We start from the raw sequence: 25,763 nt of genomic DNA, 5'->3' as shown, positions 1-25,763 counted from the left end.
CTTCTGCCAGCCACACAAGCAAACCTGACGCTTCTTTCCATCTACATCTGAACTAGTGGCTTCCACTGACATGTTTTCCCTACTCATAGTCAAGTCCGTTCCAGAGTCAATAACCGTGTCAACCATAGGTGAGTCATCTTCCGCCCCCGCTCTCGCAGACTCTAGGGGTGTTTTTTCATAATTCTGTTTCGTAGCAAGTTTGGGTGTAACCAATGGCCTATTGGCCTTGGCTACTGCCACAATGAGCAGCTAACCCATTGCAGCCCCGGTGGGGTCTAATCCCTCCTGTCAGCTGTCTTTCCATGCTGTCACTAGGTCTTTCCCTAGTTGTCAGCTGCACTATTCACAACAGTCACTAGCCTAAGCTAGCTTTAGTATTAATTAATACACAGGACAAGATGTTACTATCCCTTGTGCCAAAATCCAAGGAAAAACACATTTAGAAGCCCAATCCAGAATAAAACAAGCTAACAGGCTAACAAACTAATAAACAAGACACAAATCACCAGTTACCTACCCTAGCCAACAGCAGTATGAAGCATGTCATTGGGGTTTTCAAGTGGGCACCTTCCTTCACCGACGTTTCGTTAAGTTAGGCCCACGACACCTCAAGAAGGCTTAACGGTGTAATCCAGCGTCCTGGAAACACCCCCCTCCATGCTACCACCGCACAACTGCATATTACCTCACTATCTAAGCCTAGCTATCCAGGTCGATTCGGTATGACATTCCTGACTACACCACCACTGTCAATGATTCAGCCCTGTTGATGCGGACCGTTAATCATGACCACCAACAAACAATCCCTAACTACACCACCACTGTCAATGATTCAGCCCTGTTGATGCGGACCGTTAATCATGACCAACAAACAATCCCACAACAAGTTAATTTGAAACAGGTGTATATGTAAATGTGTTCTTTATTGTATTTGGGGTAATGTGTTCTTTATTGTATTTGGGGTATTTCGGATGGTATACTTTAATTGTGAAATTTATACTTTAATTGTGAAATTTGTAACGGGAAGTTTCGGTTGTATTCTTTCTGACTTAACCGTGAGCAACGAAGCCAGCCAGACAGAGAACACACAGAACACACAAAACACACAGAACACACGCACAGACGCACAGACACCGACAAAAACACAATCTCCTGGCGGAGATAAAAAGCAACAAACAAAAAAGTATACACCTACATTATGTCTACTCCTAGTAGGGCATTCACGACTAGTGAATTTTACTAGTCGACTAGTCGTCCCTAAAGGTAGTCGACTAGTCGACTAGTCGTTTTTAATTTATTTTTAATTAATTTTTTTTTTTTTTTTTTTTTTTTTTTAATCTTTAAGAAATAACATGAGGTATTTACACGACATACAATACATGGACTATCATATCCCATATCCCCCACAAAGAACATCAAAACACAACAAAACAAAACAAGAAAACTGCATAAGATACACAATAATCCAAGAACAAACAAGACTATTGGACAAACAACCAAACAAAAACAATGCATTCAGCTCCTATCCTGATAAGCCTAATGACACTGGGGTAAAAAGTTCTTAAAGTCAAACTCTGTATGTGGTTGCCATATTTTGGGGATGTCTAAGAATCTGCCTTTGCTCTTGTAGTAAATGTTATCCAACGTATGGTAGCTTGAGAGTTCATTCCACCAGTGAACTACAGCTGGGGGATTGGATGGTTTCCAATTTAAAGCTATGCATTTCCTAGCTGCCAACAGGGCAAGATCTATGTATTTACTTTGAATGCATTGTTTTTGTTTGGTTGTTTGTCCAATAGTCTTGTTTGTTCTTGGATTATTGTGTATCTTATGCAGTTTTCTTGTTTTGTTTTGTTGTGTTTTGATGTTCTTTGTGGGGGATATGGGATATGATAGTCCATGTATGTTCTTTCTTAAAGATAAAAAAAAAAAAAAAAAAAAAAAATTTTTTTTTTTTTTGCTAAAACGACTAGTCGACTACTAAGCACAGTGTCGACTAGTGGTTTTACTAGTCGACTAGTCGACTAGTCGACTAGTCTGTGAATGCCCTAACTCCTAGTATGTATGCACACATGTGCATGTGGGTATCTACAGTATATATACGTATGTGTGAGTTTGTAGGTATGTACGTGTACGTGCACCCAGGTATGTGTGTAGTAAACAAGCCTAGGTTAGACCTAGTGCAAGCCGGGCCTCCTCTTGGCTTTCACACACCCTAGTGTAATCATTCAAACATACCTCCTTACCTAGCAGCATACAGTTCTCATTTGGCTGACAATACACGATACTAAATCAAATGGGAGAACCGTGTCAGTACAAAGATGTTACGACTACAAAAACTAGAACGACCGCAACGCGGACTTATGCCTCCGCCATTAGTTCATTCTTGAGTCCAAGTGGATGTTGGAGCCAAATTGGAAGAAATTGCATCAAGGCGTTTCTTTGCAGAATTGGATATTTGAGCCAAATGTGAAGAAATTTAGTCAAGGTGTTACTGAGATATGGCGTTACCGAGCTTGAAAATGGCATTTGTTAGGTCACTGTGACCTTGACCTTTGACCTTTGATAACCAAAATGGAATCAGTTCATCCTTGAGCCTAAGTGAATGTTTAAGGCGAATCTGATGAAATTCCGTCCAGGCGTTCCTCAGATATCGCGTTAACAAGCTTGAAAATGGCGTTTGAGAGGTCACAGTGACCTTGACCTTTGACCTTTGACCACCAAAATCTAATACGATCATCCTTGAGCCTAATTGAATGTTTAAGGTGAATGTGATGAAATTCCGTCCAGGCGTTTCTCAGATATCGCGTTAACAAGCTTGAAAATGGCGTTGGAGAGGTCACAGTGACCTTGACCTTTGACCACCAAAATCTAATCAGATCATCCTTGAGCCTAAGTGAATGTTTAAGGCGAATCTGATGAAATTCCGTCCAGGCGTTCCTCAGATATCGCGTTAACAAGCTTGAAAATGGCGTTCGAGAGGTCACAGTGACCTTGACCTTTGACCTTTGACCACCAAAATCTAATCAGATCATCCTTGAGCCTAAGTGAATGTTTAAGGCGAATCTGATGAAATTCCGTCCAGGCGTTCCTCAGATATCGCGTTAACAAGCTTGAAAATGGTGTTCGAGAGGTCACAGTGACCTTGACCTTTGACCTTTGACCACCAAAATCTAATCAGATCATCCTTGAGCCTAAGTGAATGTTTAAGGCGAATCTGATGAAATTCCGTCCAGGCGTTCCTCAGATTTGGCGTTAACAAACATCCGTACGGACGGACGGACGGACATCCGTACGGACGGCCGGCCGTACGTACGGACGGACAACCCGGATCCATAATGCCTTCGGCCTGGCTTCGCCGGCGGAGGCATAAAAAGTTTAGCAGCACTGTCCAAAGTACAAATAAACAGAGTCAGTGATAACTGAGTGTTGTTGACTTGTGAATGAGTGCGTTTATTTACACATGCACACAATAAACAGATAAACAGATAACTGAGAATAATCAGGTAACTGGCAATAATCTGATTCCCACATTTACATGCACTTAGTAAATAGCGGGAACTAACCTCAAAGTGTGTGAGTGTATACATTACTGCGATGAATAAACCTGATGACTCTAGGTGTGTTTATGGGTTTTCTCATAAACTGATAATGGCCTTTATCCGGTAAAGGATGCGGTTTACATGACACTTGAATTATCAGGTAACTCTAGAAATCAAATCATAAAAAATTATAAATGGTTTATTCGTGTGCATGTAAACGCAATGGGGTTTCCATCCACCTCTGGATATTCGCATTTACCCAAAATGCGAATATAAACTTGAATGGAAACACCAGAAATGCGAATAAAGGTCGAAATATCGCATAAAAGTTTTTACGCTTGGAGGGGGTGGATTTATCAGCGTAGTGACAGTAGGAAGATGCAAATTTTTGCAATGGAAACAGATTTTGCGAATTAACGATGACGTACCGGATGTGACTTCACTTCCGCTTTATGCTACTCCGGGGGAAAATGGCGGCGATTAGTGCCAGGCAGTCTGAATGAAATTGAATGTAACGTTCCCAATTCTATGTATTACATTCTAAAAAACGACCCTCAACATTTGGGAAGGCTAAAGCTTCTGGCATACTCTTCGCGCACGCGCTGGAGGCGGGGCTCCGAGGAGGGCGCGCGCAATCTGCGCGGGCCAAAACAGAACATACTCAGTGCGCAGCTCCAGGCTCCAGGCAGTCTGAATGAAATTGAATGTAACGTTCCCAATTCTATGTATTAAATTATAAAAAACGACCCTCAACATTTGGGAAGGCTAAGCCACACAACTAGTTCGTTATAATCGAACGCCATGCTTCAAAGGCAACTTGACGATGGTGAGGACTCAATCACAGCAGATATCCGCTGATAGCCCACCACGGAGATCTCACAGGCACAGGCAGCAAAACCCGACGCGCTGATAGAAAAATCTCCATGGACGCGCCGCGCTGCGCTCAGGCCTCGCCCCCCGACACGCCCCGTGCAATTACATCATAATCGCCGTGCGCCCTATGCGCTTGGCTGGGCGCGAAGAGTATGCCACAAGCTTAAGCCACACAACTAGTTCGTTATAATCGAACGTCATGCTTTGAAGGCGACTTTACGACGATGAGGACGGTGAGGACTCAATCAAAGCAGGTCTCCGCTGATAGACTACAGGCAGTCAGGCACGTTACGTTACGCCTCCTCCTGACGAGAAGCACCACCTACTGCTCAACCTGCCGACTCGCAAAACTCGCTAAACAAAACTGAATGGAAACATGCATAAATTCACATTTTATTTTGCGGATTTTCACAAAATTCGCTTGAATTATGCAATACATTTGGATGGAAACCCCATTAATGTTATGCATCTTACCACTGTGCATGATGTGCACAAACCTCACTGCCAGTCAACTTACAGTAATACAACTGACTAAAATAAATCACTTTCTCTCTCTCTATTTGATCTTTCCTGCTTTATGAACAGTCAGATGAATCAGAAAAATAAAGATTTGATCAAGCTTTTTACAGTTTCAGGAGGAGCAACCGCAGCCAGCTGGAATAGCAGTGAATGTTTAAAGTCACCAGGACAAGTTCAAGTTCAAATGTAAATATAGACCAATATTCCCCTGACAGGCCCTACTAGCACAAATGACAGGCATACAGTAAGAACACAAGCTCATGGGGCATAGCGGTGCTACTACCAACTAGCACTGGTATAGTACACTGGAGGAAGACAGTTCAAGTTCAAATACAATAATAGGCTAGCATCTCACTGTCGGTCAATAAACACACAAACGTATGCAGTGCAAGATAAGATAGACAGACAGGCTGCAAATGTGAGAACAAGTCACAATGGAAATCTAAATGCCAACGGTGGACGAGCACACCAGAACCAGACAGACAGACAAAGTTTGGTCTTTCAAGATCAGGTACAAGTTAAAGTTCTAGTAACACAACAGGCATTTACCCTATTGTTGGTTTACCTACAGCACAACTGCGTCACACAAGCAAAACACTGCAACTGTACTATAACTACTGTGCTGACAGCCTAAAGCAGGTCACTGCAGAGAGAAGGAGAATGTAACAAAGCTCAAAGCCCGGCTGCATTCAAACTCACTACAATGTGAGTAAACATGGTATATGCCTTAGAAAGGTTACTAAAAATGGTATATGCCGTAGAAAGGTTACTAAACATGGTATATGCCTTAGAAAGGTTACTAAACATGGTATATGCCTTAGAAATGTTACTAAACATGGTATATGCCTTAGAAAGGTTACTAAACATGGTATATGCCTTAGAAATGTTACTAAACATGGTATATGCCTTAGAAAGGTTACTAAACATGGCATATGCCTTAGAAAGGTTACTAAACGTGGTATATGCCTTAGAAAGGTTACTAAACGTGGTATATGCCTTAGAAAGGTTACTAAACATGGCATATGCCTTAGAAAGGTTACTAAACATGGCATATGCCTTAGAAAGGTTACTAAACAGTGTAGGAGAAGTTTAAATCCAAGTGCAATGCCACTCCAGTCCAACATGGCTACCTCATGTAAACTAGTGTAACTTCCAGCCCGGTGCCAGTTGAAGACCAAAGTCAACAACATTGCATTTGATCATAAATTAAAATGAATGAAGTCAATAGAGTATAGCACGGAAATAGAAAGGCCTCTGTGCTGTCCAACTTGTAAAGTCAATTCCCTAAAGACACCCTAACTATTTATGTCCAAGTGGAGAGGAAACAACTGCCTCACTGACTGACTCATTGAGAGAGAGAGGCAGAAAGAGAGACTGACAGGCAGACAGACAAAGACAGAGAAAATACCAAAAGAGAGAGACAGAGAAAGATGGCAAATGATCCTCTATCCAGATGTTAGCCAGACTAGTCATAAAGCTGACTACAGACCAGCTGAAAGTGACAAACAACAGTATACTCACTCATGGTGCCTGAAGCCCAACAACCACCAACAACTCCTGCCCTCAAATCACATTTTCCACTAGTCCAGGAAAGGGCAAGGTCGCAAAGAATCACAGAAGGAGAAGAGAGAGAGAACTATCAGAGCGTGAGAGGCAGGAAGAAAAGAGAGAGAAGGAGCCACGAGTTAGATGAAGGCACTGGGTTGTGTGTGTGTGTGTGTGTGTGTGTGTGTGTGTGAGTGAGAGAGGAGAGAGAGAGAGAGAGAGAGAGAGGAAGGGAGAGAGGAGGAGGAGAGAGAGAGGGAGGAGTGAAGAGAAGAGACCCGAGCCAAACTGGTTGTCATGCCTGACATGCCAATGACGGGATTCACATGGACCGCCCCATGCTCTCTCTCTCTCTCTCTCTGTCTCCTCCTCACTCTCTCCAACCCCAGCTGGACCTCTCAGCCTACCAGCTGTATTTCACTCTGTCTGCCTGCCTGTGTGTCTCTCTGTCTGTCTGTCTGTCTGTCTGTCTGTATGTCTCTCTGTCTGTCTGTCTGTCTGTCTGTGAGTCTCTCTGTCTGTCTCTCTGTCAGTCAGTCTGTCTGTCTCTTTGTCTGTCCCTGTCCTCACCACCCCACCCTCTCCTCTCTCTGTAACCAGCAGTAACCCTGGCTCATTCTGTCCCTCTCCGCCCCCCCACACACACGCTAAACATAGCTAACTGTTGGCCCCAAGGCGTTACTACCGTTTTACTATTTGACTTTGTAGCTACTCTACCAGTAGACAAAACTTTCTGTCCACATGGGAAACCTGTATGCATCAAAACCTCTTCTTTCTATTAAACTGATGAACCAAGTTAAACTTAAATAAATACTTTACACCTGCACCTGTCTTGTGTTGATTTGAGACATGCTTGTGAATTAGGCCTGTACAGATAAACTTGACTTGACTTGATAATCAGCAAGAAGGTGGCTGTTTGTCATTTTTTGTTTGTTTTTTTCTTCCTTTTTGGCCAGCGATTGAGCTGGCGCTACACACGGCTTTGTTGGGAAGCACTCTTGAACCGACTGCACGCACGAGTTCTTCTGTTGAGTGATGTCTGCTCCACACCAATCAGAGGAAGCCTTTCAGCCTTTGGGTGGGAGCTGCAGGACTCAGCCAACCATGGCGGTAATTTTGCGTTAGCGCCCGTTTTGCGCTGGAATAGTGCCGCGCAAAGCCCTAATTGTGGGCGTGTCAGGCCGCTGCGCTTCACGTCATCTCAGCGCAAACCCCGATAGGCGTGTTTATGCCCATATTAACAGGATTCACCACAAGTTGAGATCACTCCCCTTAAAAGCCACAGCGTCACCGCCTGCACGTCTGTGACGGGCAGCAGCTTCTTTCTTGCTCAGTGCAAGCAGAGTGACAGAGTGAGAGAGAAAGAGAGAAAAGAGAGAGAGAAAGGGGGGAGAGAACGAGAGAGGGAAAAGAGAATTGTAGGATGAACCAGTTCGGATTCGTAATGAAAATTGATGCTTTTGTAATTAGTAGCCTTTTAATTAGTCATTTCGCTCATATAGGCTATAACATACACATTTAAAAATATTACTTTCTTTAATAGGGTAGGGATGTGTGAGATTTTAATTCTAGCCTATTTCAATAGCCTATACCAGAATTGTCCACTCGGGTTAAGCTATTGTTGCATGGTGCAGGGAGAGAAGTTACTGTATACTATCAATGGTTACTGTATAATAGCCTACTGGCCGGTGTTGTGTCAGAAACTGATTCGCTGCCAGAAACTGATTTCGATCCGCGCCTCGGTAGTGCCTCTACCCACCCTGTGCACCGACCCCCCCCCCCCCCGGCCTGCCTACCCGGCCCAGCTCACACCTTCTCCGGGAAGACCCCGCTTCAGGACACGGCACACTAGCCGAACACTTAAAAGCACCCATCCCCACGCTGCACACAGACTCCCGCCCCGCCAGACCCTCGTTCCCCTGGTAATCCAATTCAAAACGCAAATCACTTTTTCGCACAAAACCATGACAAACGAATTCTCATTGTTAAATCAGTGTAGGTTAGTTGAAAATCAACGTGGCATTCTGAGGAGGGAAGTGTGTCCGCGCGCGAGCCGTGCGTAATGGGCCTATCCAAGCGAGGATTTCCTGCACTGCGCCGGAGAATGCTGTCTGTGCTCAGGCATACACCTGGCGTAGTGGGGTTGTTTGCGCTAAGACCAGCTATTTGCTGGCGTTAAAATTGAGAGCACCCAAGGCCCCTTTTTGTAACACATTTACTATTGGGCTGCTAATGTTAGAGCTTTAATGTTTTGGCGTCAGGGGACTCCTGACAATTTGGTTATCGGGGCCCCCTTATGGTTAAAAATGGAGGCCAGCCCTATTGTAAACTCCTCACTGTCGGCCATGTTATTCTCTAGGCTAGAGATGCCAGGGGCTCTAAAGGATTTAACTTTTGTTGTGAAAAACTCAGTCAGAATCCTGAACCAGATCAGGAGAGTTCTGAATATACCAAATGTTTCTGTTCAATTTGTTTTAATCACTCCTTTCTGACCGCACGGTCAGACAGAACTTATAGTGCCTGCCGCCTGGAGTGGGAAAGGGCTGTTTTCCATCAGAGACCCATACATAGATGGTCATTTCACATCCTTTGATCTTCTGAGGAGGAAATTTGAGTTGCCCAACACACATTGGTTCAGATACCTACCGGTCAGAGATTATGTTCGTTCCAAGATTCGTGACTTTGAAATTCTCCCAGATGAACATGCTTTTTTTTTCTATGTCTTGTTAACAGCAGACACCCGCTGATCCAATTTAAAGTCACTCACCGTCTTCACTATTCCAAGTCAAAGTTGCACTAGATCTACCCTTCTGTCTCTCCATTATGTGATAGATGTCGGCTCGTTCTGGCTGGGTAAGTCTGTGCAGCAGTGACATGAATCTTTGAGCTGTGTTTAAGAGCAGATGTGGTGGAGGTGGCTTAAAAGGGGCGGTTGTGGTGCCATTTGGTGGAAGGAGAGCTGAAGGCCAAAGCAATGACTACTCAAGCCACACCCATGCAGGATAGGTGAACTGATGGGTTTAACACTCAGCCGGGTTAGTGGTCTGGTGAGTACAGCGCACACTCACTGCACACCCTGATAACTTTGATGCTAGCCAAAACACATTGCTTTGCTCCTCAGGCCTGAGGAGATCAGGTTGATTCATGTTTTGGTGTTTTTTTCTCAGTAGTTTGCTGGTGGCAAAGCAAACTTGGTGGAAAGTCCGTGGTAAGCCTACACTTATTTATCCCTGTGAGCCCGCCATGCTAATGATAATATGAACACTGTCTTTGTGCGTTGTGATTTAGCTCTAGAGGCATGCCAGCAAAAAAGTTTGCTATGGTTAAATCTGCCAGCCAAACATGCAGAATTGCTAGTGGGTAATGTTCGATGTGATGAGCAAAGTGTTTGGCTTGGTGAGTTTTCTGTTGGAGGAGTGTGTTTAGTGACCTGTGGTACTTTGTGAGTTCTGTGTAGTGAAGGCACAGCATGTGGGTGCACAGTAGGGCTGTCACTTTTTATTCGAAATTCGAATTTAACTTCGAATGTGGGGGAGGAGGACATGTTCGAATGTATAATTGACCTGTTCATTTTTTTTTATTTTTTTTTTATCATTATTATTGTTATTTTTTATTAACCAAAATTAACCAACTGCTGCTTGCTGGTAATGTTAATCCCATGTCAGAAAAAGTCTCCAGATTTGTCGCGTTAGTCTCTTCTGAGAAAGATTGTCTCCAGGGCAATTAAAGTTCGTTTGAACTTTATTTTGGGAAAAAGTGACAGCCCTAGTGCACAGGCTCTGTGGATTGGGATGCCAGCGCACAGACTGTGTGCATTGTAACAACACCCTTGGTGTTAGTGCTAGGGGGGACATTTTTAACATCACCTTTTATCCGGAAGCGCCCTTAGTTTGTTTTTTTGTCCGACGTCTGTAATATGCTTCACATGCTTTAAACTGAGGCAGTACGTGGCGCCAGTTTACAGGTAGTTGCTGAATCACTGCACAGGTATTCTGCTAGTAGATTGAATAAGTGCAATAAAAACAAGGTCATATCCTGCATTTGGATTCACCTGCTGTAGCACTGTAGTGTGTATCTATTTTGAGAAAAGAGCAGGTGGTTTGCACTCACTGTACCTTCCATGACAAAACAAAACCTATGGCAAGAGTGCTTCCACAGAAACCACTTGTATAGAATGGCCTGCAAGAGGTTAACCATGATCGTGTGAAGCCAATCTATCAAAACCTGCGTCAACGCTTGTCTCAGGAACCTGCAGCACAGGCCCGTCCACAAATAGACCGGGCTGTAGCTGAAAGCTGCCGCTGGTTGCAGAGGGTACGGACATGAAATACAGGAGAGTACGTCATGGTGTTCAAATATCACTGGTAGCCTACAGTGTGTGCGCCTGGTCTGTGTGTTAAACAAGGAGGTGATATTAGGGTGTTCAAATGTCACTCATCATAGCATTGGACAATTTTGTGTGTGTGTGTGTGTGTGTGTGTGTGTGTGTGTGTGTGTGTGTGTGTGTGTGTGTGTGTGTGTGTGTGTGTGTGTGTGTGTGTGTGTGTTGTACTTGTTTGTGTGTAGTCATAGATTCCAGTGTGACTGGGTCAATCTATAAACTATCTAAATCTATCTACCAACATGCCACAACATGGAGGGGGGATCTCCTCGTCATCAGATAGAGAAAATAACAAACTACTGGGGAGGCTCACCTTGCTGACATGTACTGACCACTGACTGTGTGACACACTGCACAACACTGACATACTGCAGGCAAGGACATTCTCCACTTTACAGTGTAAGCTAGGACCTGACCTAGCTGCTAGGTTACAGAAGTTGCCAACTACACTAAGCGCAACCTGGGTCTGTGGTAGACTGACACCCAAACTGTGTTCTGGACCCTGATTCAGTTCAACATCTAAAATCTCTCTCCTGAACTGGACCAGACATGTTAGTATGGCCAAAAGTCATTGACAATACATTGCAAAAATGTAAAAAAAATAAACATGTTATTCCGTTTGTAAAAATGACTTTGAAAATGCGAGCTTAATAGTTCCCGGGGTGTGGCATAAGACAGGACTGAGAGCTGAAAATGAATCATAACAGTAAGGAGGTATGGACACGACAGGATATGTGACCATGTCAGATATGTAAACATGCAACTCCACATGTCAACAGTACCACAACCGACCTGGGACATGAACCAAAATAACAGAGGGAAATCAGTCATGAAATGTGAACTCTTCCTTGCGGCAATGTCCTCTCCCTTTCTATTGCCTTTTCTTTCTATTGTGCCGAAATAAATGACAATGACAAAGGTGAGAACAATAAGCAAGATCGTCATTTTAGGCTTAGCCATAGTCATACCCTACACAGAAGCTTCCTGCAAAAACCCAAGTGACTCAGCGGAGGCTATTCAGTCAAGCAGACAGCCAGTCAGTCTGCTGGTCAGCTTCACATCTAAAGCTGCAGTTAGACAACTTTGAAAATCTTAACAGATTATGAAAAGACTGGGGAGTTTATACTATACAACCTTTCATTAAGATTTTTTTATCACGGCTGAAAAACTCACTGAAATACATTACACGACTGGGACCGACTGGAATCACAGATCAAAATACACTACCCGACTGTGCGCCCAGCAAACTCACGTGAAAACTGTAATGATAAGTGATTTATACTTCCCTAAGCCTATCAGCTGGAGCATGTGCAGTAAGCAGTCTAGTCAGACAGATTCAGGAAGTTAACTGCACAGTAGAGCCGTAAAGTAAAGCTCTTTCAAGTTATAAAGTTATAAGACGGTGTCTTTATTGAAGAACCCACAACACAAATAACCAGTAAACCGACGTGGCCATACTAACCATACGGAAGCTAGATAATTTTAGTTTCAAAATAAAAGCGCCAATGTATTACTGCATGAGTCACTATGGGTTAAAATTGACTTTTCGAAGCCACAACATTATGATAATTTAAAATAGGTTTCTATGCAAATGTGTTCTTTATTTCCTCTTTGGTACTTGGGGCATTTCGGATCACACACACAAACGTTGCAATGGTATACTTTTATTTTACGAAAGTTTGAACGGGAAGTTTTGGTTTTATTCTTTCCGACTTAACCGTGAGCAACCAGCTTTTAGCGTGTTTGCTTTGATGTTGTACTGTAATTGAGGCTTCCACTGTTCCCTGTATTATTCACGTGTGCCTTGGTATCAGAAATATATATTGTATGAAGAATGACTAGCTATTTGACTGCTTTTGCCTCATTGCATCATAGTTTTTCCATTGGATATTGACGAGATTCCACATGCACGTGACGTGAGTTGTTGAGTCGGGTCGTTGTACCAGTTTACTCTACACGAGAAATTCAAACATGTTTGATATAATCTGTTAAAGGAGCCCAGTCTATACTGTAAGCTACTGAGTTGTTTAACCACCGGATAGCTTGGCTGACGCACTTGCTCTGTTGATGTTCAATATGATACCATCTTGTTGTGTGTTGCGTAGAGAAACGATCGAGGTAGTCCTTTGCTTTGCAGAAACAGTGCATTTATTGCTCCAGTGAACAAATGTGAATACAGTCCATTTTCTTGTCCAAGATACAAAAAGCAGAGCACACCAAACAAATGTTAGCGCCACAGCGAAGCGGTCAAAAACCCTTTGCCCTTCCGGGGTCAAACACCTGGTGAACCATAGTGAAGCCGGCACCTACTGTATATAGATTACCTGAGCCCAGGTAATCTGGTACAGCGACACCCCAAGGACATACACAGAATTATACATAATAATCACAGGAAAAAATACCAGACCAATTTTGGCTCCTACTAGGGATGTCAATTTTCGGTTAATTTCACTTTCGATTAACCGACGCTAATAATCGATTAACCTATCGGGCAATTCATAATTTTTTAATATTAAAAAAAAAAAAAAAAAAATTTTTTTTGTCTATTTACTCAATGAGCTCATGCCCAAACAAGGCGTGTCTATTTAGATGCTGAAATGTTAATGCTTTTTGTGTTAGAATTATGCCTTTATTTTTTGTTGGCTTTGCTGAAATTTATAAGTTTATTGCCACATTTTGATCAGGTAATCATTCCAAAATCATTCTGGCTCTTATATGGATGACAAGGAAATATATTTTTGAGAGCTTTATTTCCTGTTTATGTAAACATTACAACAACAACAATCTGTTATTTCTTTTGATTTTTTCACATTAGGCCTACTGTCTTTTGCAGCATAAAAACTTAAACAAAATATAGCCTAATTCGATTTGCTGCCAACAATTGAACAAAATGTGAACAAAATAGTTGCATGATGCAAAACACTGTGCAAAATCTGCAAGGAAACTCAAAAAACGTGTCCAAAAAAAAAAAAAAAAAAAAAAAAATGAATATTAACTGATAGACCGACAGCAATAACCGAACAACGACGTTAGCGACGGTTAATCGATTAACGGTTAACCGTTGACATCCCTAGCTCCTACATAATCGTTGTGGCTCCGACTGGCTCTGACTGGTGTCGGGAGGCAGTTTACACTTGACGATTAGAAATCTGTACCCATCATCATAATACACTAACAGATTTGGTTGCCGACTGGCACAACAACTGCCCACAACAAGTGCAGACTAGAGTCAACAAAGACAGACTGAGCCCAACTGGAAATCCTGTGTAAGATCGGGGGGAAAGTGTTGTAGTGTAAACTAGGCTTTATGGTCACTCAGTGCTACACTGGATGATGATTCAGTCTGTTTATCTACAAAAACACTATCCATGGCAACACTGCAAGTGTGCGATGTGTGTATGAGACAAAATGAGAGAGAGAGAGAGAAAGAGAGAGAGGGAGAGAGGCTAAATTGAGTTAGAATCCTACAGAATGACAACACTGCCTCCAATAAAACTCCACAATGCTGACAGTCAAGATGCCTATAGGTTTCTCAATACACAAAGACACACTAATGCTCTACACTGACCTTGTAGAGGAGACTCCGTTATGTTATTTGGCTCTATCTCTAATATGTATGTGATCACACTAACAGTGGATGAGAACCAAGCTCTTCACTGGACAATACAATGGATGTTTTGATTACCGTACTCGGTTCTTCCACTTACATAAGTTTGCCTCTCTCTCGGTTTGTCTTTTCTAACGGCCTCCTCTCTGTCTTTCTGCCTGTTGGTGTAACTCTCCATAACAAGCGTCCCATCATTGCACACTTTCTCAACTCTTTAAATCACCCGCGGTTGGTAACCACGGAGAATTACCCTCACGCCCAGGAACTGTCCCGTGGCAATGGGCTGCTCCATTCAGCTCTTTGTGTTGATTCATCCTCTAGTTCTCCCTCACACACACACACACACACACACACACACACACACACACACACACACACACACACACACACACACACACACACACACACACACACACACACACACACACACACACACACACACACAAGTATTCAAATACAGAGAGGGTAAGGGGGACAGAGAGTGTGAGAGAATGGCAAAGAGACAAACAGACCGGAAGTGGGGAGAGACAGACAGATGAGGTAATAGATTCTAAAAATGTAATACTTGTAAGATAGATAGTATTGTAGCTATCTTTTAGTAAGATAGTTGTTCTACACAGATGCCAGCAGATGGCAGCACTGACCTGTTACCTCCTCAGCTGTGCTGCCATGGACTGACTTTAGTTCACTTTAGTAACACTGATTTTTTTCAACCAGCTTTGTATGGTTCTGAAAACTCTTTTTGTTGTTGTTAAGTTTGAGTCAAGTTGTGGATCAGTGATTTAATTTGTTCTTTCGGATATATTTTTGTATCGTTTCATTTCAGACATTAGTTTAGTGCCATCAACAATTGGGTGTAGCTACACAGTACACCCAAGTAAAGAGCAAAACAAAACAGCAGCAAACAAACGTGACAGAACCCACAACAAATTGTCTTCAAATAAGTTGCATGCATGAATATGATGAAATGGCAATCTGAAAAGAAACAGTTTTCTCCCACCCCGTAAACTTAGTCCCACATCAAGTCGATTGTACAAGTTTGGTTTTAAATTATTAAAAACAAAAACAAAAAGATACAAAAAAGATACAAAAAACAAACAAAAACATTACAACATGGTGCTACCAGCCTACTAAAATACGTGTGCAAGGATGTGTAAGTTATTCATTTCTGACCTCACCCAGGTAGTCCAGAAACGGGTCTAGGTCCTCTCTGGCAGCTTAGTTGGTCCACAACTGAACTGAAATCTACTCTCAATAACTGTCAAACTAAATTAATGCCAGTTTCTGCAAAACTGTTTATAGTTTTTGGATATACCACTGAATTTGTAATGATACAAAGCTGGTTGAAAATTGGCACAGTGTTGCTTTAAGGCCTAAAGTCACATGGCTAAATATTACCACAGCATAGCATTTCACCATTTCTGTTTACATTACGCAAGTGTTACTTAGATTATATGGGTCACAGTACCAAATAGCTTACGAACCTGTTTCAGACAAGGACGGCAAGAATTCTTGTATATCTTATCTTTAGATTCAAGATTTGACACGAAGTGGATTTTCTTCAACTTTCAAAAACCAGAAAAACCCTTGAGAACATGGAAACATTGCCATACGACTGATTAAAGCCATACAACAAACAAATATGAGGATTTGAAAATAACAAGCACTGCTTGTGAACGTGCATGGTATCTAAATGTCGTTTCTGCACTGGGGAAACAGAAAAGTGAAGCAATGACAGGTGATTTATTTTGTGAAAAAGACATCACTTTTATATTGCTAAATATTAAAGTGGACCGCTGTACAAAACATGTCCACAAGAGAAGTTTAGTGAGTGACCAGTAATGCATTGGTTCAGTGCACTATGAGGTTAGAGCTAACTCTCGCCTGTGCATGGAATCAATGTTGTTGCCGATGAGGCCCACTGGGTCTTGACAAACGTGATGAGCATTTTGTGTGGGTGGGTAGCTGGAGGTGGAATTATTGTTATCCAGTAGACTGATGGCAAAACATTCAGCCAGCAGCTCTGATAGGATGGCCAACATCAACAAAATATATTGACATAGGAGCCTGGGGGTCTCTGTCCAGGTTTTGTAAGACATGTAAGAGCATGGTAGAACTAAGTGTCAACAGCTTTATCCACCAACCCAACTCACTCTGTAGGCAAACTACAGGCATTTGAGGAGTGGGAGTGTGAAAAGTAGAACACCACCAGCTGTCTAAAAGTCTTCATTATGACTGACTGATGTCAGCTCCACTGACACTAAGGGCCCTATCTTGGAACAGGCGATTTCCCCTATTAGCGCTTGCGCACCTGTTTGCATGCCTTAACGATAACAGCAAGTTGGATGAAAACCATATGTATGATTTATACACAAATGTAACTGTTTAAAAGTGATATAATTGTCTGGGTAGATGTGACCTCCCTGTTTTCTAAGTTAAAACAGCCCCGAAATATGTTGGGGATGCAATTCTCGGCGGGGATGCGGAAACGTTCACGGCACCTGCCGCAGGCGCAAATTAGAGCGGTGCCAAATCATCTGCACGCCCAAATGCACAAACGGGGTTGGGCGGACTTAAGCACCAAAATTATTCACAGGTGTGGCCAGGCAATGCCTGGGTGTTACATCATTCAAACCAATCAGATTCCCGTCTCGCAATCGCTGTGTTTGCGGGAGGCATGCAATATGCTGTAATTCTCTCCATGCGTAATAGAGTGGACTCACTCGTGCCGAGGACAGAGAGAGATGGAGAGAGCTTGTTGACAGATTGTCTGTGGTGGCAACGACCCTCCGGGTTATAGGATAGGTGAAGGTGAATAGCCTATTGCAAGTAGGCTAATGTCCATTGTCCAATAAGCTTTCTCAATTAATTTCCCTCTTTGCGATGTGATAAAAGTTTCTCAGTGAGTTATAGTTGATTGCCTCACTGAATTATCTGCTAATACCCAATTTTAGCAGCAGAATTTGATGTCCTGGCGTGGCACGTCCGTGCGTAATGACAGATTATGGTGCGCTGAAGTGCAGCGGGGTATTTAGCGCATAAGAGGTGCTTTTAAAAGCTCTTAGCGCAAAGTAATTGCGCACTGCTGACGATAGGAGAATGCCATCTATCCCCACAGTTTTGCGCCGAAACGCCTGGTTTGGCATGTGGCACGCCTATGTCCAGTACAATTATAACAGGCATGCACTTGTGCACGCCCCCAATTTGCATTGTGCGCACCTTCTAACGAGCGCAAATGCTAAATTACCGCTTTTACCTCACAGAGGTCTGAGGACTACAGTATTGGATGGGGCAACGGAGGGGTGGAGAAGTGCTGGCTGTAAGGTTGTAAGGCAGTGAGGTTGGAGGGACCTTGTCGTTCAAAACAATTGAAGGAATTGAGATCAATATCAAGGGTGGGTGGGGGGACAGGGGTGTACTCGGGAGGGCCTTTTCCTGTAGCCTGGGAGTGTATTGAGCAAATGCCATGCTGAGCCTCAGTCACTGTTGGCAAACGGAGTCTTCAGTCTGGTATAAGTACTTGGCATCTCTGATGGCCTTGCGGAAGTGGCTTTTGGCCAGGCTGTCACCTCCCTTTTCCTTCCTCCGAGCCCATTCCTTGGTGTTCCTCAGGGTCCTAAGATCCTTAGTAAGCCGCAGCTTAGCATTGTTGCACTTAACAGTCTTCTTTGGAAGGCAGGCTTCATCACATTAAGACATGCAGAATCAGACCGAGTGTAGGTAATCTCTCAGGACAGATTCTCTAGTTTTTGTTTTGTTTTTTTACCGATGGATGTCCAGATTGGAGTGTAGGAGTCATTACTCACATTTTTGCACACCAAGTCCGTATTTTCGTCCGAAATTGACGCACGAAAAAAAAAAGAATACGACCTCATTTGTGTCAATCATCATTGACACACCGAGTCCAACAATTAGGTCCGTCATTTAAGTTTTCGGACGAGGTTCGATTTTCTGCGTTTTTCGCATCAGTCAATCGATTTTTGCGAGCTGGGACCAGTCTGTGTTTTCAGATGACGGATTAAAAAACACGCATACGAAAACAATCGGACTGTGTGTGCAAAGACCTTTAGGCACACAGTCTGAAGTGCTGATGCAGTCTCTGAGCTCTCAAGGGTCCACCTTTCAGAATATGATTCCGATAGATTTTTCTGCCTTCAGCTTTTGTCTGCAGGTTGGGACCATCTGGAGCACTGCGTGATTAGCAATGCAACAAACTGTTGATTTAGAATCAATATCCTGGCAGATTTGTGGAGAGGTCAGGTTTGTCCCGACTCTAAAGACAGACGAGACGGGCCACCGCACCGCACTGCTAATGTCTGACCACTGGAGACAAGACATCTGTGTCCCTCTGCCTCCTGGGACAGAGGGATGACAGGAAGAGATGAGAAAAAGGATATATATATATACACATAATCAGTCACAGTCCGCAGAGAGCTCTCCTTTCTTTCACATGCAAAGCACATACATAGAATCAAGGTTTCCTGGAGCCGCTCCAGTGACATGATGCAACATTAGAAAAGGGTCACGGAAAGGGACAGTTTCTCATGCGTGCGCGCGCACACACACACACACGCACGCACGCGTCCCCAGCAAGCAGCTTGCCTTCCAGCTTAATCCAGCAAAAAAGTGCCAAAATGTTGCTGTGTTGCTATCTGCCACAAGCCATCCTACATTGTGGCCACTTGCTGTTGACTGCCTCAGTCAGAGGTAAAAAAAATAAATCTAATTCTGCCCCAGCACTGGAACACCTACATGGACTGGAAGTTGGAAGCCCTAATTCATGTTTTGGTCTACCTGTGTTTCACTGCTGTGAAAAGGGCCTATTGCGATATTATTTGCGATATAGAGAGCCAAAGTCGACATCACTTCCACTTCAGCATGCGTACCAAGGTCTTAAAAAAATATGGATGGTGGTGAACGGCGAGAGACGATACTTTTTGGACGATACCCATTTGAATTGTGCCATGAGGTCCACATGTAAATTTTGTCAATTTAAAAGATAACTTTGCATGTCAATAAAGTCGCAGTTTGTCGTAAAACTGAAACATAATGTTAGGTTTTGTATGAAACCGCTCAATCAATTACATCTCTCGTCTCTCACACTATATGTCACACCAACACCAACACGGCCTGGTGGGAGAGACGTCACTTATGTGACTGGTGGTTTTGTGTCGGCTTCCTGATTTATAACTTAGAGTGCAACAGACAAACTGGATAAGTGTACTTCATGGCACAATTCAAACGGGATCAAAACTAGAACGACCGCACCGCGGATATACGTATGCCTCCTCCAACAAGTGACATTGACGTTTGACCACCAAAATGTAATCAGCTCATCCTTGAGTCCAAGTGGACGTTTGAGGCAAATTAGATGAAATTCCGTCAAGGCGTTCCTGAGATATCACGTTAACGAGCTTGAAAATGGCGTTCGTGAGGTCACAGTGACCTTAAAGGAACAACTCACCCTAAAATCCAAAATACATATATTCCCTCTCACCTGCACTGCTATTTATCCATCTATATTGTTTTGTGTTGTTTGCCTGAGTTTTGGAGATATCGGCCGCAGAGTTTCTGCCTTCTCTCCAATACAATGGAACGGGATGCCACTCGGCTTGTGGTGCTCAAAGTGCCAAAGAAATATGATAAACTCGACAGCAATGTCTCTTTCCAGAAATCATGACCCGGTTACTCAAGATAATGCACAGACCTTGTTATGAGCAGTTTCATGGAGGAACTATTTTCTTTTGACCGAACTACACCCACTAGCTGCTAGCTAGTTCCTACATGAGACTGAAAAGAAAATAGTTCTTACATGAAACTGCTCACAACGTCATAGCTTCTACGATCAACATTCTTTCTATATAGACCACTCCCATTTCCGTCTAACTAGATTTTCCGCCATTTAGAATTTTGTCCAAAAGCATTTTTTTTATTAGCGGGAATGATAATTTTTACATCATTACTCTCATTTTCATTGATTATCGGGTGATTTTTGGAGGGATCTGTAACAAACAAAGATGTTTTCTCAAGTCCATAGAAAATGATGTGTAGGCCAGGACATCTCTGCAGAGAATATTTTATGTAAAAGTGTATCTTGACACACATTTCACCTTTAACAAATTGCAGTAGGCCATATTGCGATTTCAATACAATTTTGATGAATTGTTCAGCCCTACCCATATCTTATCAAAATCAGAGGCCTATTCTGGGATTTTTTTTCTATGATTATTATAATTAACATCAGAGTGCAATAAAGGTGAAAATCCAAAAATAATTGTATATATTGTAGCAACTGGCAAGATGGGGTTTCACTGCTCATATTGAGCAGTACATTATCTGACTGTGGCTTAAATGCCAATATATCTGTAAAAGACAGATATTGGACAGTAGCAATGGAAGTTGGTTGGGCCTAACACAACTAGAATGACTGATTTATTGACTGATGGACTTAGACACAACCCTGCCCTCAGTGGATACAACCTATTAACACATGTGTTAATAGAGTTAATAGAGGTTTAATAAGAGATTTAAAAGAGAGAGAGAGAGCTACATCCTGTTTGGACAGTTGAATTATATACGACACTCCAAACAGACAGTATATTTTAACTACCTATCATGGAGTGTATACATGTAAAATTACCAGTAATGGTCTCTGCATCCCTGTAGGTGGCTGTGAGCTCCTGGGGCGTGGCCAGGAGACTGGCCTCACTGACATACTCCTCCGCCTCCTCACTGGCTGATTGGATTCCTGGACTGGGGAGCCGAGGTGTGTGATTAGAGGGTTGTTTAGAGGGCGGGGCAGAGGAGCAGGAACAGGTGTAGGGAGGCGGAGTCTTCGGGTCCAGCTTGGCGCCGATTGGTCACTCATTAAAAACAGGACCAGCCATGGATAAGCAAGGCAAGCGAGGATCGGACAAGCCTGGACAAAACCGGACTGGACAGGTATGGAATGGGTGTATAACTGGAAACACACTCTTGGTCCAAGGCCAGAGCCCTCCAGAGTATATCCAGTGGATACCTGCAAGAGGAAGAGATGAGGAGATGAGGACATTGTTCATTTTTATTTATTACCTCACTAAATAACTAATACATTTATCGGGGGGGAATAATGGACAGATTAGGAAGCATAAAGGAAATGATGGCATGATGGGTGTCAAGTCAAATACCTAAAAGAAAAGTGACCACATTTCTAGATGAAATTTCAAAATATTGTCATACAACTCTTTGCTGTTGCTCCCATGTATTTGAAGTGTCAAACACAGAAGAAAGTGCTCTCTCTCTCTCCCTCACACACACACTAGAGCAAGAAATATTATTTATAGATGGGGTGTCACACTCAGCTGCAGCACTGGCTCAGTGCTGGTTTACATACTGAACACATGCTGACTGCTTCAAGTGTGGATCATTATAGACAGCAGACACACCTTGACAATAAAATGGAGCTGATAAGATAAGAAGTAAATAAATACAATAATGAATGCAGTGTGCAATATGGAATTGATGACACCAACATGTGCTGAAACAGTAGTAAAATATTACATAACATATAAGAGAGTAACCTTAGTGGGAAGACTGGGGCAAATGAGAGTAAATGACTTGTCAAGAAGAACTTGACTAGCTATCTGACCATCAAACATTGAGGATCAGTCAGTGAACTACCAGTGGTGAAGAGGAAACTTGACTGGCCTACAAAAAACTGAGCAAACTCCTCACTTGCTAGGGCTGAAGAGGAAGTTGCTATTAATAGTCAACCCTTAAAAAACACACAAACAAGCCTCAAGACATGCTGCTTTTGACGTAAACCTGCACTCACTTTCTATTAGGGATGGGCATCGAATTTCGAATTTTTGAATAATCGTTGTTATTATCAAGGTCGACTTTTATTATTGAAATTCGAAATTCGAAAAAAAAAAAAAAAAAAAAAAAAAAAAAAAAATTGAGTGAAATGTTGCATTGTCTCCCCTGATTCTAAGTATAGTCAAATCGCTTGGTTTGAGCAAGTAAAACAATTTTTATAAGCATTTTAAGCAAGGTTTATGGAAAAATGAATGGCGGATGAAATCCCATGAAGAGGGAGAGGGGGTGACTTTGGCACCCCTTTGGCACTCAGACCTGAGCCTACTAAATATTTAATGAACCACTCATGATTGTCAAAACTGTTTTTTATTTTCGAAAATGTCAATGTCATGTAACATGTTCTTTACTTCAGTGGTGCAATGCTTGTTTGAGCTACAAATCCACAGCAGAAGCTTTTTATATTAATTAATAAAGCCGTAGACTTAGAATCAGGGGAGACAATGCAACATTTCACTCACAAAAAAAAAAAAAAAAAAAAAAAAAAAAAATTACATTTTTATTTTTATTTTCGAATTTCGAATTAAATTCGAATTTGGCCAGCGAATTTCGAATAGTGTTTTTGCTAGAAATGCCCATCCCTACTTTCTATCAACGTTCAAACATAACTGCTTTTTCAGATGAGCAGCGTTTTGTCAGGAGAAGCCTGGAAGGAAGTTTACTATGGGCCACGGAGCAACATGTTTTTTTGTTCCTCAGCGGGATTGCCACAGCAGAACCACCCCTGTTAAAATGGGTATTTTAAGAGCCTGTTAGTAGTCTGTTAGCCTAATAAATTTTGAAGAATTATGGGTATTTTAACAGTCTGTTAGCCTAATAAATTTTGAAGCATTATGGGTATTTTAACAGCCTGTTAGTAGTCTGTTAGCCTAATACGTTTTGAAGCATTATGGGTATTTTAACAGTCTGTTAGTAGTCTGTTAGCCTAATACGTTTTGAAGCATTATGGGTATTTTAACAGTCTGTTAGTAGTCTGTTAGCCTAATACGTTTTGAAGCATTATGGGTATTTTAACAGTCTGTTAGTAGTCTGTTAGCCTAATATGTTTTGAAGTATTATGAGTATTTTAACAGCCTGCTAGCCTAATAAGTTTTGAAGCATTATGGGTATTTTAACAGCCTGTTAGCCTAATACGTTTTGAAGCATTATGGGTATTTTAACAGCCTGCTAGCCTAATACGTTTTGAAGCATTATGGGTATTTTAACAGCCTGCTAGCCTAATACATTTTGAAGCATTATGGGTATTTTAACAGCCTGCTAGCCTAATAAGTTTTGAAGCATTATGGGTATTTTAACAGCCTGTTAGTAGTCTGTTAGCCTAATACGTTTTTAAGCATTACTTATGGGTCTTTTAACAGTAAATGCAGATAATGTATGCCTCTATGGATTTTCTACAGCTAAGTGCTGGAATGATTTGCCCTTGCTAGAGGTGGTTTCCTTTTCTGACATCCAAAAGCTGATAATGTAGGGCACTTTGATTTGCAGTGATCTGTTTCCAGTGTGTGTGTGTGTGTGTGTGTGTGTGTGTGTGTGTGTGTGTGTGTGTGTGTGTGTGTGTGTGTGTGTGTGTGTGTGTGTGTGTGTGTGTGTAGGGCAGGCTAATGGAATTCAATATAATATAGTATATGCTGACTGAGAATGGTTTCCAGTGCACGTCCTGACTGGCTGTATGCTGCTGGTATTTTATTATGAACCAACAGACAGGAAAAGTTGTGTACACACCCTAAACAACTTCCTCAGGCTATATTTGTTGTGAAACAGTCACAATAGGAGATCTTTGAGGGCCATCTCTTACTAGAGGTCTGCACAGGGAACCTGCTTTATATACAGTAAGAGTCATATAAGTCATATAAGAGTTTGGCACGTTTCCCTTCCATCAATACTAAACTAAGTGTTGTTGGCTGTAAATATGTACAACTCCCTCCATAATGTCACCATGGTGAGAAGAGACCAACATGAAAAGATCTGTTGCCATAGAATCATCAGTGACTTAGAAACGGCCATGAATCAGTACAGCAGAGCTAACATTGGTTACCGAAAACTGCAATGGCCAAAGTAGCTAGCACTTTATTAAGTAAAAACGCTCTGGTTCTGACCTACAGGGCAGTACACCAGACAGCACCTCTGTACATACAATCTATGGTCAGGCTCCAAATCTCTCAGCGTTCCCTCCGCTCCTCCACCAGTGCAGGACGCCTCGCCCCTCCTCCGCTACGGGGGCTCAAAAGTCGCTCATCCCGTTCGCAACTCTTCTCGCCCCTGGCACCTCAATGGTGGAACGAGCTTCCACCTTCTGTCAGGATGGCTGAATCACTGCCGATCTTTCGGCAAAGACTAAAGACACAACTTTTCATGCTCCATCTGGGCCCTTCTTGAACTAACATCTTTCTCTCTCTCTCTCTCTCCAAAAAAACAAAAAACTTTACCACTATTCCTTCAGAAGTTGTAGCTGTCATAGACTTTGTTGCATAGTTGATTTCTCTATTGCTGACAAAAATGTGTTATTGTGTCGCTTTGGATAAAAGCATCTGCCAAATGACGTAATGTAATGTCTGTCTGTCTGTCTGTCTGTCTGTCTGCCAGGTCACTGTAGAGAATAGGTCACAGATGTAAAAGAGCACACAGGCAGGGTGAAGTACCTAAACGTTAGAACGGACAAGAGGATGCATGACTTAATGACACACCCACTCCATCATCTCAGAAAACTCCCTGGGATTTTCACACAATAGAATTCACCAAGAATGGTGCTGAGGGATAAAAAAACAGATTCAGTCAGTGGCAGTCCTGTGGAGAAATAGAGAGGCAAAGTGACCGTTTTACTGGTTCAAACCAAAGGTACAGATTAGGGGTGCACCGATCGATCGGCAAGCAATCTGTATCGGCCGATTTTGACCTCAAATATGCGATCGGCGATCGGCAATTTTTTTATATAAAAAAAGCCCTATCACTAATCAGGCTTTCCAACGATATAAAATACAATGCCAATTGGTATTATTAAAGGGGAGAAATAATCAACCTAAAATAACATTTCCAAACTTTCTTTGAGGAGTTCATATATCGGTGATCGGTGATCAGTGATCGGTAATTGGTGATCGGTCGATGATCGGTTGGGCAGATATTTCCCATAGGCGATCGGCAATCGGTGATAGGTGGCAAAAAACGTGATCGGTGCACCCCTAGTACAGATATATTTAGAAACAGGAGGGATCGCATAACATTTCACTGGGACCAAAACGTTTAAAAAAATGTGGGTTTAAAGAAAATATTTTTTCAATGTTGTTTTTTAAAGTTTTGGTCCGAGTGAAATGTTCTATGGTCTCTCCCGATTATAGCGTTAGCTGAACCGTTTGGTTCGAAGAAAGTAAAACTATTTTATAAACATTTTAGCCCAACGCTGTACGCTGAAGGAGGCCTTTGGGCTGAAACATCCGGTGCTGCTGTC

General features: G+C 42.4%; 1 protein-coding gene across 1 annotated transcript in view; it reads right to left on the bottom strand.

Moving 5' to 3' along the window:
* The window catches only part of trak1a (trafficking protein, kinesin binding 1a), a gene marked incomplete at its 3' end in the record, with an annotated part of 120,083 nt that extends 98,957 nt beyond the window's left edge, over nucleotides 1–21,126 (bottom strand). Inside the window, 1 exon segment of the mRNA XM_083662183.1 lies at nucleotides 21,108–21,126.
* Between the last annotated feature and the right edge of the window lie 4,637 nt (nucleotides 21,127–25,763).

This window comes from Poromitra crassiceps (genome assembly GCF_964638095.1).
Source record: "Poromitra crassiceps genome assembly, chromosome: 1".
Lineage (NCBI taxonomy): Eukaryota > Metazoa > Chordata > Actinopteri > Beryciformes > Melamphaidae > Poromitra > Poromitra crassiceps.
Note: the sequence above shows the minus strand (reverse complement) of the source record. Positions and strands in the feature narration are given on the sequence as shown.